The following is an 18,672-nucleotide window of genomic DNA, read 5'->3' as shown; positions in this document are numbered from 1 at the left end:
AATAGGTAATGTTTAATAACATCCTTGTTAAGAGAGCAATAAGTCAAGAGATCAGAAAAAATGTAAATATTCAAAATACAAAGAATGAATAGTCAGATGCAAATGATCAGAACTTTATGATAAGGCTAACAAATCATCTGAAAAGTGTTTTATCCCTCCCCCCAAAAAAATCCATTTCCTCATTGTTTAACAGCATTCTTAGGAAATAATTTTGGCAAAACAGAAAACCCTATATATGCATATATTAAACCATATGTTTTAATGAGCATTTAGTAAATAGATGCTACTGTGCATCATGGCAGCTGCTAGAGGTAAGATTTTTTTAAAAAGTAAAAAACAATAAAAGTTCCCTCCCCAAAAGGAGCTTACATTTCTATGGGAAGAAACAACTTATACAGAGAAGTCAATACAAAATATGTATAAACAGAAGAGAAAGTGTTTTCTATGAGTGAGGGGGGAACTTTGACAACTGGAGAGATATCCTTCAAATGGTGGCACTTGAGCTCAACTTTAAAGGGAATTAGAAATTCCAAGATGTCTGGTGAGGAGGAAGAACATTTCAGGCATGAGAGCTAGCCCCTGCAAAAACACAGGGTGGGGAGTGGGGGGAATTTATTTTGACATATAATTAGACCAAGTTGGATAGATTATAGAGCATGTTGGGTAAGCAAAGTTTTTTAAAGAGCTTTATATCCCCCAATTATTTTCGCTGGCTACCACATACTTATATCTTCATGTATTGAACCATAGCCCAGGTCAACTGCTAATTAGAAAGGATGCAGCAAGTAAAAATCAAAAGAGCCTCAGACTGGGCATAAGAAAATATGGATCTGAATTCTGGCTTTACTATGGAGGCCTCTTATCTCATCTGTAGCCTCAGTTTCCTCATTTGTATAATAGTAGTAATAAATTTATACTACTGATACCATATGGTGTTTATGAGGGTCAAGTGATAGGAATGTGATAATCATTTGCTGAGAAATTTGCTGACAAGAGAAATTCTAGCATCATATGTTGAACAGTTAGATATTTACAAAACATCAACTACTTTACTACAGGAAATCAATACCTACTAGCTAAATACATAATTACACAAGATACAAATACATTCATAGAACTCTTCATCTGGGCTGTAGTTCTCATGAAGATTTGCCTCTTCCACTAACTTTAAGATCTCTTCCCAAGTTCATCTATATATTTACCTAAGTCTGAGATGTTTTCCCCAAATCCCATAGTCACTGAAAAAGCAAGTTCCTTGGTGTCTGTGCTCTTGGTTCCAAACCAAAACCCTTCTCTGCCCCAGTTTAGCAGTTTCACTGGACTGACCATAGAATTTCCATGCATTAACCTCTCACTTTTCTTTTTATATAGTTCCTTCTTCAGTTCTCTTGAGAGAATCCCAGCTCCGATAGTTCCAATTCCCCTTTCTTAGCCAATAATTTCTGTAAAATTCCAAGTTTCTTCACAGGAGTTTTAAGAAAATTCAGAATGTAGCTTAAATTAATCCTACATGTCCCTTGAAGGCAGAGTAAAGAAGTGCTTGCTATCAAAATTTGAAGGGATATCTTCACACACACACACAAATACATATATACATACGTCTCTACATCTATGTATATATATACATATCTCTACTATATGAATAATCAAGTATTTCAATATAAGAATAAACATAAGAAACTGTGAATGTCTTATGTGTTATTTTTAAGTATATATATATGCATACATATTTATTTATTATACAATTTAATAGGTTAAAAGCTGTTCTGTGGGTTTCGGTGTACTTCCATGCATTTTTGTTTTCTGTACATTTAATAAAAGAACCATCAAGTGTGTATATGTGTGTATAATACTATCCATTAACCTATACTAACTTTATATATAGTCCACTAAAACCCCATTTTTTTACACACACACAATATGTGTAAGCAATACTGTTAAGGCAATCTTCCTCCAATTCATACTTTTGTCATTTATTCCTTGAACACAAATGTAGGACTTTACAGCTATCCCTATTAAATTACATCCTATCAGATCTTGTCCAAGTTGCAGCTTTCCAAGATTTCTAAATTTTTTTGTCATACAACCTATGAGCAATCAATCCTTTGCAGCTGAAGCTGTAAATGTAAAAAAAAAAAAAAACAAACAAACCCAACTAACTATATCATCTGTACCATATCCATGAACCAAGGATCCTCAACTAGAAACCATTGTACAAGCTGACATTGATTCATTAATGAGAATTTGAGAGAGTGTGATTGTGTTTGGAAACCTGACTTCTAGTTTAGCTGCTGATACTCAGCATTGTAACCACAGGCCAGTCATGTTATTGTTCCATCTGTTATCTCATCTGGAATATAGGGATAATAATACTAATTTCACCTATTTCATAGAGTTGTGAGGATCAAATTTTATATATATAAATATATATGTGTGTGTATATATATAGTATTATGTAAACTTTTAAGTAATATGTAAAATATATCCGGTCATAAAATCAGTTTTGAATTTCCTTGACTCTTATGCCTTCTTGCCCTCAACTTTCTATATTGTACAAAAAATAGCATGAAATTTAACAGTCAATTGATTTATCCTATACTTACATAGTATAATATGTAGTACAATTGGAATTGGATCTAGGTGCTCTGAATCCAAATCCTGTGTGTGTGTGTGTGTGTGTGTGTGTGTGTGTGTGTGTGTGTGTGTTCATCTTTAATCAGTTTGCTGAGGATTTAAGTCCTTGGGAGATATAAGGGAACATAAGATGGCATTGATAGAAGTAGAAAATCCAGTCCACTTTTAGATCTCTTGAGTGTGTTGTTACTTTTAAATATTAAAATAGAAATGTCCAAGAAGTGGTGATGTTTTGGATACTCCTGAATACAGATATAATGGGTAGACTGGTTAATGATGGCCTTAGAGCATACAAAATATCTATATGGAGGTCTGGTGAACTTCCTTCTGGAAAGGCCTGATGGAAGGATACTTTGCCTTACCATTTCAGAGCACCTGCAGATATTCTGTGCTTCCTGTTAGGTTACTCTTTAGTGATATAGGTAGAACTGTGGTATTAACAGAATGACTCTCCCTCAGTAAGTCAAGAACAGCTGTGAAAGTCTTGAGGAAGACAGAGGCCTCTGGCTTTCTCTCTGTCTCTGTCTCTCTGTCTCTGTCTCTGTCTCTTTCTCTCTCTGTATCTCTGTCTGTCTCTGTCTCTGTCTCTCTCTCTCTCTGTCTCTCTGTCTCTCTCTCCACTTGGACACCAAGTATACATGAAATGCATGGCATATTTGTTTCTCCTTTTTCTGTTATTTTTCAATCTCTTGTAATCTTAGGTTGTGGATCAGAAATTAAATCAACCAAGTTATAACCATGTGAGCCTTGAAAGGCCAGAAGAGTCATCAAAGTACCCTCAGCAACCCTTCAACAACCAGTCAGTAGCATCAGTAGCTGAGACTGTTGAAAGGTCAGGCCAGAATTCCTACTGGCTTGACACAGCTCCATAGTAGATTAATTTGGCAAGCCAGGAAGTGACTTACCTCTTGGCTATGCCTGCCACACACACAAGTAAATTTGGTGGAGACCCGGGAAAGGGAGAAAAGGACTTCCAGAGCCTCCTTGGGTAGGGAAGTAATATTTAAAAGTACATTCCCTTCAGTAAAAAACAACATAGAATGTTGTTGTACTATGTTTCTTGCTATACCTTTGAGTAATTATCCCAGTGTGAAAACTAATTGATGTTAATTGGTTAAATGACATTTCTTGAGATATTGCTTGACAACTGGTTTTGATGGGAACATACCACATGGGACCTCCTCAGCAACAAGATCAGAAACCCCAACCCACCAGAGTTATTCCTGGTACCCTGAGGGGAGAAATCATAGCTCTGGTTTGGATTCTGAATTTGCCAGTCAGAGTACTGTCTGAACAATCAACCGTGAACTCAGAGATTTCCTTACAGAGATGATCATTTGAAACATACTAGTAGATGTCACACCCTATAAAACAAAACTATTTCTTGAGAGTCATTTATGAATATGTTAGGCAATATGCTTATAAAAAATGAAGCAGTCTGCTCTCAATGACTACATTTTATTGGATAAGGCATCATGTACGCATAAATACTTATAAAATACATATCAAACCCAAGTAACTGAAGAGGAAAATACTAGTACCTGGGCTGATTAGAAAAGAACTCATATGCAAAGTAGTCTTTGAGCTTAGCTTTGTAGGAAAACTAGGAACCCCAAGAAATGGAGGTGAGAAGAGAATCTATTCTAGGCATGGGGAATATGTACAAAGGAATTTAGATTTAGGATGGTGTGCTTTGTATTAGGAATGTGAAGAAGGCTATTTTGGCTAGGTCTAGTGAGAAATTATGCGGAAAGAAGAGCAAAAGGTCTGAGACTTTACTTTAGGGAACAACACAGATCAGAAATAAAAAGAATAATAAGCATGAAGGAAAAAAGAATTGCTTTCAAAGAGGTTATTGTAATCCCAGCATACTGTAGTGTCTCTCAGAGATCACAGGAGAGAAGAACTGCAGGAAAGAAGAAATGGTTAACTGTGTTAAACCCATAGAGAAAAAAAAAAAAAAACAGGGAAGAGTAAGAAAAGGCCATTGTATTTTGCTCGCAGGTCATTAGAGATCTCTGAGTTTTGTTTTGGTAGAATGGACGGCCTAATGGAATGAGTGGGTTGTGAGGCAATGGAGAGAATGAATTTCAATCAAGTGTTTGAGAAGTTTGGCAATGGAAAGGAAAGAAAAATAAGACTTACTATGGTGAAAATAAAAATAACATATGTAGGAAAATACAATTGATTGTGTTTCCTCGACTTCAAAAATTTCTATAGCTGAGCTTAATTTTCAACACTGGAACGCAGTCAGTCTCTATAGAATAAGCAGAGCAAGTGGAGATGTAGCCTGCCACCTCTTGCGGAAGTACCTGTAAAATGATTCCCTTTTATTGGAATGCTGTGTAAAGGAGCAGCTTCTCAAGAAAGTTGTTGTTATTCCACTCACAATAAATCTGTTTATTAGTGTTCTATGTTTACAAAAATATTGTGGCATTTCTTTAAAGTAGAACTTTTGGAGAGGAAGGGTTGTTTGGCGTTGAAAAGCATATTTTTGAAACAGTCCTGGTACACAACAGTGGAATTGTCATGAAGATGTGAAATGTTTGCACAAAGTAGGGCATTTTTATGAATAGTTTTATGATTTTATATATATATACAATATTGTATATATACTATAGAAAAGTATGTGTAATTTAAATATATTATATACTATATTGATGGATTTAAAGTATTTATATAAAATAATTTTAAAATAAATATTCTACCCTCCAGGTTCATCAATTGGTGTTAATCATTCAAAAATACTATTGCTTCTAAAATAAAGAGTTGCTCTGCTGGAAATATAAATAGGACTAAAATTCTCTTTCTTTCTCTCTGGAGAGAGGGAGAGACAGAGAGAGAGACAGAGAGAGAGACAGAGAGAGAGACAGAGAGAGAGACAGAGAGAGAGAGAGACAGAGAGAAGTTTAGAGTTTTAACTTTAAAGCTATCATGTCTCCTTTTAGTCTTTTCTTCTTCATTTTAAACTTCTTCATTGCCTTTCACTGATCCCTATATGAGTCCTTTACTACCCTGATTACCTTTCTCCAGGCACTCTTTCACAGCCTCCCTAAAATGTGGGATACAACTTTCCAGTCATGTTACAATCAATATAAGGATTGTAAATGTATATATGTATAACACTACCCATTAATCTGTAGGGTTCTTATAATATATAAGTAGAATTTAGTTTAAATTCTGCCTCAAACACTTACCAGCTGTAAGACCCTGAGCAAGTCACTTAACCTCCATTGTCTTGGCTTTCTCAACTGGAAAAGCATACTCATCCCAGGATTGTTGTTAGGAGCAACTGAGATTCCTTTTGCAAAATTTAATGTGCTATATAAATTTTAGTAATGGTGATTGTTGTGATAGAAATCTGTGAATAAGACAAAATGAGGCAGCAAAGTTCTAAACACAATCTATTTATTAGCAAGCTAGCAATTACCAGCAAATGGGATCTAAGGCTTCTAAGTAAACAAAGACACCTTGACAGTCCAGGCAGTTCTTTTACAGTAAAGTGTCATAATCTATGTTTGGCAAGTTATTATTGGCTAGCAACAGAGAATGGAGATTTTGCACAAAAAAGCAACAGCTTTGAATTCTTAGAACATCTGACATCAACACTTCATGGGATACATTTGACCTTTCTCTTAAGTAAACTTCCCCAAAAAGTAAGTTGATGGATAACTTACAAGAGTGATATAACAAACTAAGATTTCAGGTTTAAGGAGTTTCAAACTCACATAATGAGGGAGAATAGTGATTAAGCCTTAATAAAACAAAGTAGTATATCAAATTTTAATATCGCATAGTTATCAGCATCATCATATCATATATAAACCTCAAACTTTGGGCAATATGACTAAAACAGAAATCACCATCATTCCTCTTCCTACTTCACAGTTTCTGTTCATAGTCAATGGTACTATTTTGCCAATCAGCCAGGTTCACAAAGCCAAGGTTCCCCTTAACTCCTCACTCTCATTTATCCACACACAGTCAATCACTTGTCAAATCTTGTATTTTTACTTTCATAGTATTTCTTATATAGGCCCTGTTCTCTCCACTCTCATAGTCACAGCCATACTCCAGACATTCATCACCTCTTGCCTGTATTATTATAAAAGCCTTCTGATTAATCTGCCCACTTTAAGTATCTCCTTACTCCAAATCATCTTTCACTTAGCTGTCCAAGTAATTTTGCTAATGCACAGACAGGTCCTAGCACATCAACCCTGATATTCAACTAACTTCAATGATTCTCTATTGTGTCCAGGATAAAATATAAAATCCTTTCATCCCCTTTTCTTTTTCTATTTCTTTCCTTTTTCTTTTTCTCTCTCTTTTTTCCTTTGGCATTTTAAGCACTTCACAACCTTTCTCCTTCCTGCCTTTCCAGCTGTCTTACACTTTCTCTACCCTTCTCTGGGCTGGCCTACTTCCTTTTCCACTATTTTCTTCCTCCTTTCTCTGTGCGTCTATACTAACTGTCCTGTTTGTTTAGTTGGATGGGGAATCTGTGGCTTCAAGGGCACATGTGGTCCTTTGACTGAATGCAAACTTCACAGAATAAACCTGCTCAATAAAAGGATTAGTTCTGTCAAACTTGGACTCAGTCAGAAGGTGGTACCCAAGAACCCAGAGAGTCACAGGTTCCCCACCCTTGATTAGAATGTTCTCCCTCCTCATGTCTACCTCTTAGAATTACTGGCTTCCTTCAAAATTTACCTCAAATGCTACTTTCTGCAGGAGGACTTTTTTCTTTCCCCACACACCCACCCAGTTACTAGCGTTTTCTGCTCTGTGGTTAACTTTCTGCTAATCTGCATGTGATTTATACACACTTATGTATTTACATGTTGTCACTTCCATTAGCATACAGCCTTGTCATGAGGAGAGAGCATTTTTACCTGTCTTATACCACCTTCCTACCCAATTAGCATAGTATCTAGGGAGTGTTGAATAGCTTAATAAATGTTTATTCAATGTATCTGTGTATGCATCCAAAGATTGATCGATCTATCTATCTATACATATATGTATGCAAATACATTTATATATTAAGATAATATTTAAAGAAATTAAGTTATTGAAATATAATGATGAGCTAAGATAAACAGAATGATAGAAAGCCAAACAAAAGCACTTATGAAAGAGGTTCTGAACTCAGACATTCATCAAAATATAATTGAGCTATTTTGCATAAGTAAAAACTCAGAGAGCATTATAAATGTCATATTGAGTTGGATTATAAAGAAAAACAAATGAATGGCAAAGTACAAAAGTTAAGATTAGTCCAAATGAGTTCCATTTGTTTTTGTTCAATTATTATAGATCCACAGTTATACAATCTCTTTTCACACTTACACAATGATGGTCTACTTTCATTTTTACCTTTGTTCTGGAAAGCATTGTTCCTTAGCAAATTGCATGTCTTAGATGTCTATTAATGAGGCAAATCTTTTTGGCTATCAGTTTTATACAGTTTCTGACTTGGGTACCTGAAACTCATCAATTTCTTATCTAATTTTCAGTTTTATTTTAAAATGATTAGCCTAAACAAAAAGGATCTTTTCTGAATTGTTGCATGTTTTTTTCCTTCACGTAGCTCTCAATTAGCTATGGTAATGGAGGACAGAGATAGCATTGATCAAGAAAATGGCAAAGGGTCATACCATGTGATGACTAGTTGAAGAAACAAACAATATTTAGCCTGAAGAAAGGACACTGGGATTGGGGTAAGTTATGGCAGTTATACTCAAGTACATTCAATCTGGAATAAAAATTAGACTACATTATGTTTGGCTGAAAATTGCAGAAGTAGAAATAGGTGGTAGGTTCTAAGGCTCGAATTTAGGTTTGAGGTAAGGAAAACTTTGCTAATTATTAGAGCTCCCCAAAAAGTGTAATGCATTTCTTCAGGAAGTGGGAGAAACCTTGATACTTATTGACTGCAACTAACTCACATTGACCAACTAAACTACTTCTCAGTGGAACTCAATTTCCTCATTTAGAATAGTTCTATGGGTTCTCACCTCTTGTTCATTACAATATACTACAGCCATCCTGTTAGTCACTATCCAGAGCCAGTTACAATAAATATAGACAGTCTAAAACCATATTTTGTCAAGGAATGAAGAAGATATAAATTGATTTAGGATTATATATTAGAGTTCAATGGTACTTTTTAGGCTGCCCAATTCAATGTCCTCATTAAAGGGTAATACAAATTCCAACACTACTCTTACCATCTCTGTCCCTAGATGCTTCTCAGAGGAAGAATATCTCATTAGTGTTGCCCACAGGGTTTTAACTAGAAATGCTAATAACGACACAGAAGACAGGAAATGTTCCCTTATGTAGTTGGGAGATGTTTGAACAGACATCTTGGAACACTAGAAAGTAGGGACACAAGGAATGAGTTCATCCTTGCGGATCACTTTATTCAATATAATCTGAGCCAATACAACAAGGATTTATTAAATGCCTAACATGTGCTAGGCGCTGAGAATACAAAAACAAAGTCTCTGGCCTCAAGGATTATATATTCTACTGGCAGATAAAGCATATAAATAAATAAATAATACATGAGATCATCTAAGAAGATATAAGGTGATAATAACAGGGAGATCAGGAAAGTAACCAGAAGGAGAAGGAAATGTTGAGTTGGAGGAACAACAGGAAAGTCAGTTTAAAAAATAGCGTGCATAAAAAAACGCAATGTGAAATAAGCCCAGAAACTACCATGGAGACACTTTGTGAAAGATTTTGCATTTTTCTATGTTAATTTTTAAGGCTATCTTGTTGGGCTTCTTGCTTTTTTGTCTTATGGATTCAGATGTAATTGCTATACCTCTAGCACACTGTCCCTCTTTAAGGGATTTTTTTTTTTTTATAAGTGGGAACGTCCATTCCTCCATCATGTTGGTCACGTTGCCTAGATGTTTCTGAAAGGCTTTAAATATTCATCTGAGAAGTTTGCATTTTACTCTGGAGGCAATGAACAATATGGAAAGTGCTAAGTCTTCAGGGACATGTTCAAACATGATATAGAAATATCACTTTGGAAGCTCTGTGAATGATAGATTGAATATAGGAGAGCTTGGAAATTCAGAATCCACATGGGGGTTATTGTAACAGTTCAGACAAGGTAAAGGGACCTGAACTAAAGGGATAAAAAGAAGAAAGAGTAAAGGTATTGTCCATAAGACTTAGAAGCTAATGGTACATAGGAGTTGTGGACCTGGTGACTGGAAGGATGATGTTTCAGTCAATTTTAATAGGGAAGTTTGGAAAAGGGACGAGTTTAGGGGTAAAGGTAGATCATGATCTGCTCTTTGGCCTTACTGAGTTTGAAGTACTTATAGAAAATCTATGTCCTTTAGTTTGTGACTTAAGACTCTAGCTTGCAAAGGAAATTAGGGCTAGATTTATAGATCTGATAGTCATCCATAGAGATGTTAAGTTAATATGTGTTAGTAGATGAGATCAGTAACAGAGAAAAGAGAAAAAGGTTCCAGGCTGCTAAGTGAGTAATGGGCCAACTAGCCAGGAAAATTTTAGTTTGAATTTTGTCTCAAGCACTAACTGTGTTTCTCTAAGTCCCCTTTCCCTTCTTGGCCTCAGTTTTCTTATCTGTAAAATGGGAATAAAAGTAATAGTATCTACCTCACAGGGTTGTTGTGAAGATTAAATGAAATAATATATAAAGTGTTTCACAAAGTGTGAAGTGCTACTTTCTAGGAGTTTTGGTTTAGAAAAGGACAAGTATAGGAAGATAATGTCTTATAAAACAAAAACAATAACAAAAGTATTTTTGCTAACTAGGTGTTAAACTTCAGTAGTCACAGATTGTGGAAAATGAAAGGGGGAAAAATCAGACATCCTTATTCCTCCATAAGCTTCTTATGTCTACTATTCCCTGCCCCTGGAGGCAAGAAACCAGTATGATCAATTGTCTTTACCACCTCAGCTTCTTCATAATGGGAAGGTTTAATATTTGGGGTGGAGGAATGTTTATCATTTCTATTTCCTACGAAATTGGTAAAGATAAAAAAATCAATGCTATATGGAGCTGGGGGAAGACAAATACATGAAAACTTATTGCTGGAGCTGTGGATTGGTTTACCATTCTAGCAAATGATTTTTTTTTCTGCTTAAAAAATGAATAAAATGCCCATATCTTTTAACTCAGATCCCTTTGCTAGTTATATGACTAAAGGAAGTCAAAAATAGAAAAAAAAAATATTCAAAGCAGCACTTTTCCTACAAGGAAACAAGGAAAGTGCTAAGGATTGACAAATGGTAATACGTGAAGGTGATCAAATGTTGCCTTACTGTAAGAAACAATGAATATGAAGAATTTAGGCAGGCATGTGAAGACACAAGAATTGATGGAAGGTGAAGTAAGTAAAACCAGAAAAAATATGCATAATGAAATCAATGATATAAATGAAAAGAAAATAACATTGATTAAAAAATCAAAATGAATGCTTCAAAATTATAATGACCAAGGTTAGCTTCAAAGAATAATTATCAGAATTTGCCCCCCTTCCTCTCTTTACAAATATGTGGAACAGTGTTTTCTTTGTGGAGATATGAAATAGTGCTTATAGCATATTTTTGGTTGATGTATTGGTTTTGGTGAATTTGTTTTTTCCCTCTATTAAATTTTTAATTTTTGTTGAAGTTGTAAGAAAAGTATGACTGGGTAGTAGAAAGGGTGGGCTATATTGAGAAATAATGGTAATGCAAAAACAAAGAATTTTTAAAATCCTCAATATTTGCCTTAAAAAGCAAATGTTAGTTGTGCTTAAAATAAAGGTATACTCTATGGAATCAATCAGAAATTTATAAAGTGTCTAGTTAACTTTAATTATTCCCATTACAACACGTGAATCAGCACTCAATAAGAAATCAAAACCAGAAAAACCGACTTTCATTGTAGTATAGGTTTCAAGGAAAAAATGCTGCTATTCATTGAAAAAGTAATTAAAATGGTCACCAGTTGACTACAGGTCACATAAAAGGTGGTTTCTCATCCATACAACAGTTTTTCTTGGAGAAAAGAAAGGTTGAGGGTGGTTTACAAGTGGTAATCTGGAAGGCGTGACAAGCTTTAAATAAATTTCATGTCCTCAGAAGCTGATTTGCGATTTGATTTTATATCAAAATTATTTTGCATTCTGCAAAATGACTTTTGTCTCATCTTGTTTTCTTTTGGGTAAATAAGCTCAGAATGGCTGCAGAGGACAGCTGGAGTGTAAATGAAGTGTCAGTACTCTCATTTGTGACCCTATTTCATTTCTCCTGGAGAAATACTTATCTCTAGAGTGACTCTGACACACTTCCAGCTGACAATACATGACAACTTCTAAAACGAGTTCATCTCTCATTTCTAGTGTGAAAATGTATTCCTGTCTTTTTGTATGTGCCCAGTGAGAGTGCCTGGTGAGGTGGTGTTTTCCTTTGGTGAAATGAACGTACCTAATGGACACTTTAACATTCTGTCAAGCATGTACATAATATGTATAATTCGCATATGATGAGTACATTACTCCCTGGGAGGATGGTAGGCAGGCACCATTCAGCAACACTGAAGCGCTGTTTAGTCTTTTGTCAATTGAACCCAGGTGACTTAGAAAGAAATGAGATACCTTACTTACTCCCACGGAAAAATTTTAGCAACTGCCAGAAGCATCCTAAATTTTGTCTTATTTCACCTCCTTTTAGTAACATAGTCTTGACTCTTTGCTTAGTACCACGATGAGCTGTTAAATGATTCTCTTGAACCCTGAAGGGTGCTCCTGAAAGACATGATCCTTACTTACTTTTCACCAGCTGCCAATTGCTGGTCCATTCACATTTTCAGATCTATACAGTTTACTTTCAGAAGAATAGGAACAAAAAAGAATAAGAATGAAATGTACTTGTGGCAATCAACTAACAGAGAAATACTGTAAGAGGGATTTTTAATTTATTTCCATGGTCACTGGAAATGAAGTAAAATTGTTTTCTCAAATTATCAGGAATGTCTTTCTATATACTCATTCCATTCATTTACTCTGAATTTACTTAGAACTGTAGCACCTCTATCAACTTATGATGTAAAGTCCTCAAATATCACAGCTCCAGAGCTTTAAAATCCCTCAGAGACCACTGAATTCAGTTCTTTCATTTTACAGAGGAAGAAATGGAGGCTGAGAGAAGTTAAAAGATTTACTTGGGATTTCACAGCAAGTAAATGACTGAGGCAGGATTTGAACACATCCTTACTCAAATCAAATAGAGCATATTGCCTCTTTCATAGCAGAAACTAAGTCTTATATTCTTTTTTAACCTTCATAGCCACTAGAAGTTTCTAAGATCTCTGATCTCTTCATGCTTCTTGATGATTCGATTTTCATTCCAAGATTTTTGAGTGATATAACCTGAATAAGCTGTTTGCAAAGTGTTTTGGACCCACATTAGGTACATGATAAATGCTTTTTAATTGATTGGTTCATTGGTGAAAAAGCATCCTTAAAATTTATAATTCCATAATTATTTAAATAGTTAAGCAATATTACATTCTGTTTTTACTAGTTAAAGGTATCATTGTGTCTTCTATGGAAGGTTCATTTTGGTACCAGGAAGATGTAGGTTTAGATACTAACTATTTAAACATGGAGGCAAGTGACTTAATCTCTCATTACCACATTCAAGTCTCTAAGACTATGAGTTACAAAGAAATCCTGATCTTCAGTAGCTAAGGAAGTTATCATATAATGAGTTTCCCACCCTGATGAGATTCTTGGTCTAGACCAAACAAATAAAACTCTTACTTGTATGCAACATGGCAAAAATAAACACCTGTAATTTCATTAGTGTTAGAGTGCACTACAATTATAATTTTTAAGAGTTCTCTGAAGACCAGAAAAGTAAGTTTTCTGCCCATGGTCACACAACTAGTAAGTATCAAAGGCAGGAATTGAACCAATGTTTACCTGAACAAAGATTCAATCTCTATCTATTAGACTACACTACTTGTCCTAACTCTTCTAATAAAAATAAATACATCCATTACTGTTTATCTTCCATCAAATTAATATTTAGATGACATCTTAAAATATCAGGGATTTATATATTAAAATCTTCATTAATTTTAGAGCTTAGTAAAAAAATCATTCATTAATGAATACAACTTAATAAAATGTCAAAGTAGTACTTTGAACAAAAAAAATGACCACCAAAAAATGTTTACTCATTTACTGTGACAATATGCCATATCCAGACCATCTGTCTATTTGTCTTTTTACCATATGTCATTCTATTAATTGCTAATAACTTTCTTAATATGCATCATCTCCTCTCTAACAGTATTCCATTGTGCTAAAAAGGCAAACACATGCAAGAAAGTCACTTGATATTCCATCTCTAGCTACATTGCTATCATGCTTGGTAAATTTCAGCAGGTACACTTTTGCTTCTGGGTAAACATTCCCATTTTGTTCAGGTTTTGCATGACTTCCTATAGCCATATATCTCCAGGCACAGATATACAATGAAAGCTAAAATTTCCCCTTTCAATTCTGTTTTCCTAAAATCTCTTTATTCAATAGAGATTTACTGAGCACTTAGATGGACAAGGTATTATGAAAGGTATTGGGAGCAGGAGGTTACAAAGTTACAAAGTTGAATTAAAAAAACAACATCCAGTAACTTATTTTTAAAGTACAAACATTATACAGTTTAGAAGGACTAAAAGAAACCACTGTCATTAGCTCTGCTCTTTGAGACTTCTATTGGCTTCTTTTTATATTATTCACATTAATTTAAGCAAATTATCCATGGCTCTGACAGCCATTTTTTTTCATGTCCATCCAGTATATACTCAAACATGCATGACTGAACAGGAGAGCTTTACTTCATTATCCATAAAAGAAATGCTTGGTATATTATGAAAAGATATACATTTGGACCTTCCTTGATTAAATTAATGGCTATGATATTCAGAAAATCAACATGTGAGACAAATTCTATAGTGTAGTTAGCACCTGGAAAGTATTATGGCAAATGATCAATGGCCAATGCAGTTCTTGTCATATAGTAGGAATTTAATAAATACTTGATTGACTAATAAGTATTTAACACAATCCCTACACACACACACACACACACACACACACACACACAAACACACAGATATAATCACAGAGGCATTATATCATATGCAACAAAAAGTCATCACCAACACACAGAACCCTGGCCATGGAGGCACTGTATAATCACCATAAACATTTCTATGAAAGTTGAATCATAGGGAGATGCATAATTTATTGTGTCATGATACTTGATATGCAAAATAAAAAATATTAATGATTGTTGAAACTGACTCAGTCAATTGGTGTTTATTGAGCTCCCTTCCTGGGAAACTGACTAAATTTTATAAAAGCTAGGGAAGTAGAAGATATTGTCTTTGACCTTCAGAAACTTAAAGTTTTGATGGGAATATAAGATTAGCACACATGACACAACCAGATACACCTATGTTTCTGTACTTCAATGGAGTTGTGATCTCGGCAATATGGGTATTTCCTTTAATGGTGCAGACAGCATTCCATCTGTGTTTCCATCCCATGTAACTCTAAGTCATGTTCTCATAGAAAGCCACCTGTAAGAGTCTATCCATTGCTCTGAGAGACCTCCCTCTGGATCTCAACATTGTGTGTGAGCTGAAGGAACACAGCCACATAGGCTATTAGTTACTCTTTGCTCTTGCTACATGACAGACCTATCTTTGTTTTTTTCCACTCTATCTCTGTCTGATATCCATTTTGCTACTGCTTCTGTGTATCTCTGAGCATTAGAAGCAAAATTGTATGATGCAAAGGGGCTTAGAAAACGAAGAAAAAAGCATAAGGAGGGATGATTCTGTGAAGGTTGTTGGACATACAAACTGGGCACTAGAGATAGAATATAGGTTTTTTAAAAGGAAAAACGTTGCAGTCATTTGAACAAACAATATAAGAGTGACGTAACTAAATTTTCATGTTAGAAAAAATGAAAGCAGGAGTATGAAGGGTACATTTATTGAAGTAGAAAACTAGAAGAGATAGACCAGTTATGAGATGATTTCCATAATCTAGATACAAGTTGTTGAGCGTTTGGTTTAAAACTGTGGCAATTACAACGGAAAGCAAAGATTAGTCAGAAAATCATTTCAAAGGAATGTGATAGGATTTGCTGAAAAATTTTGAAAAGGAAAGAGAAAAGCAATTGTAACTTGTTCGATTCAGGAAATGTAGAATGTCCAAAGGGCAGCTGACAAAATTGATAGAGCACAGAAGAGAGGCAAGGATTGGATAAAGGTAAAAAAGATGAATAATGCGAGCTGGTGTGATCACCAAGAAAGAATACAGGTGAAAGAAAGATGAAAAGAGGGCCTATGACAGAGACTTTGGGCCATCTCACAATTCAGGGACAGGATATGAATGGTTACTCAGAAAAGGAGAGTGAGGAACAACAGTTTGGAGCAGTAAAAGAAATTCAGGGAAAGGACTATATCTCCCAAATAAAGAGGGAAGTGAGTACCCAAGAAGAGAGATATTGAAGGCCATCAATGCTGTGGAGGTTAAGAAAAATAATAGTTAAGGAAAGGTCATCCATTAGGAGATAACTGTTAACTTTTGAGATAACAGAGTTAAATTGAATGTTGAGTTTGGAAGATGGGTGACACAAAGTTGATGAATGAATGACAGTAGAGGAAGCAGATGAAACAAGTGTAAACTTTTTCTTTTCTTGGCATATGCAGAATGGAGAGACAAACGATAATAGATTGATTAGATGGTAGGGTTAAAAGAAAATTTCTTCTTAAGGATGGGTGAGAGTTGGGCATACTGTAAGACAACAGGGATGGAACCTGTAAACATAAAGACATTAAATATAAAAGAGTGGATGACTGTGTACGCAAGTTCTTGGAAGAAATAAAAGAGAATGGGATCAAGCATATGCAGAGAAGGGTTGGAGTTGGCCAAAAGTAAAACTACTTCTTAGTCAGAAACTGGATTAAAAGGGCAAAGAGTGAGGGATGATATTAAGAGATGTTGAGATGTAAAATAAGAAGATAAAAGTGAACCCTGGTAAATCTCTTCTATTATCGTGGTAAAATGTCATGGGGCCTGCTCCATCCTCAGTTTATCAAAGATGAAGGCATCCATGTAGAAGATGGAATAGACCTGTTTCTAGGAGAAGATATCTTGATTTACCTTACTATGTAGGTAGGAACAGTGTGTTTTTTGTTGGCTAAATAGCTGGAATGGGCTGCATCTTTAAAATTGCCAGGTTGTGTTGTGTATTTTGTTGATACAATTTTATAAAATTTATAAAATGAATAATTTACACTATGACAACCTGGGACAGTCTTCCTCCAGCAGTTTTCAAGTGGTGAAAGTCAAGTTCACTTACTGTACAGGAACCATGAAATAAGCTGGATTGGGGGAAGAGCTACTTCTTCCATTCCCTACATGTGTCTTTTAGGCCTCATAACCCTCAGAAATTGTTCTGTTTCTTTTGTCCTCTCCAGTTATGGGCAAAGACAGTGGAGTTCACAGATCCAGGAGCTCTAAGCCATATTAACCTCAGTGACAGTATTCCAGACCAGATGTGGCTGCCAGTTCAGATAGGAAGTTCTGAGAAGTCAGCGTGCCAGCATGTCATCCCAGCAACTATTTGGACTTGGAACTTGGTGGGTCTGTGCTCTCTATATAGAGACTGATTCAAGCTATGGACATTATCTTCCCTTTCTCTTGGTAGAAGAGCAATTGAAGTCCTGGATAGTCAAACTCATTTGAACTAAGGAAGATGAGCCTTCCTGATTCGAAGACCAGTGTTCTATCCACTCTGCCACCTAGCTGCCCAATCTCCAGTTGTTCTGATCTATATCTTGCCACTAGATTCAGATGACTCCAGAGGAAAATGTGAGGCTGGTGACTTTGCAGCTCTCCCTCACTTTAATCCAATTAACTTGCATGTCATGGCATCACCTCCCTATTATCATAGTTTCTTTTGAGAATGAAGAACAAACAACAACCTGGACAGTCACTGTTATAAAAAACATGAAGCAAAGAATATCTTTTGCCGGGAGAGTGAGGAAGGGTGGTGATAAAAGTCTGAGAAGACGAGAAGATTTGGAGCAGGTTGTGGGAAGTATGGTACAGAACCAGTGAGGGAGGAATAATGTCCTAAAGGCACAAACTTCTGCAGAAGAAATCACTATTTGTGTAAATTTAGCTATTATAAATTTCTGAAGGATCATTAATTTCTCTTTAAATTTGTAGTTTAGTATTTTACACAGTCTTCTGTATGCTCTTTAAGTTATTAGTTCTTGTTTGCTCAACCATTCATTGAACAAACAACAGTTATATTAATATTCTCTCTAAGGTGTAGAACAATTGACTTCTGATCTTTGTGCTTCTGTCTTGAAAGGAAAGTATTTTTACCACAGAAAAACTTTTGAGACAGATATACAACTGATTCCCTCCTCAAACTCCTGAATGAATCTTTATTGTAAAGTTAAAATGACTATTTCAGTCATGCTACCTCTATTATTCTGTTCTATAAATCATAAGAATAATCTTTTTGAAGCCTTCCATTTGTTCTTATAGCCTTAGAGATTTGCTAGGGCCATGTAGAGGTTAAGTAACTTGCCCATGGTCAGAGCTGTTATGTGTGCCAATGTCAGACTTGAATGGGAAAAAGAAACAGAGAAGACAATGCAGCATGGTGGACAGGGACTGGACCCTTGTCTTGTCCCTGACATATCTTAATTATTTGATCACAGGTAAGTACCTTAAAGCTATCCACAACCCAGATAAATTTCTTAAGCTGAGACAAATTCCTCTATTGTATCAGTCAACCTAGTTTCCACCCAGGAATTTATCCACACGAATAAAAGCACAGATTGGATCAAATAAATACGCATATACATATGGTACTTCAGGCCAGTCTTTAGAAGACTCATGTATTCAATTATAGATAGGTTGATATTTGCCTTGATGAAGGGAATTCCTATAC

The 18,672-nt window shown here is 35.3% G+C and overlaps 1 protein-coding gene across 3 annotated transcripts in view; it reads right to left on the bottom strand.

Annotated features, from left to right (window-relative positions):
- CSMD3 (CUB and Sushi multiple domains 3) overlaps positions 1–18,672 on the bottom strand; it is a 1,632,969-nt gene that overhangs the window by 890,083 nt on the left and 724,214 nt on the right. The window lies entirely within an intron of this gene.

This window comes from Notamacropus eugenii, chromosome 4 (assembly GCF_028372415.1).
Source record: "Notamacropus eugenii isolate mMacEug1 chromosome 4, mMacEug1.pri_v2, whole genome shotgun sequence".
Lineage (NCBI taxonomy): Eukaryota > Metazoa > Chordata > Mammalia > Diprotodontia > Macropodidae > Notamacropus > Notamacropus eugenii.
Note: the sequence above shows the minus strand (reverse complement) of the source record. Positions and strands in the feature narration are given on the sequence as shown.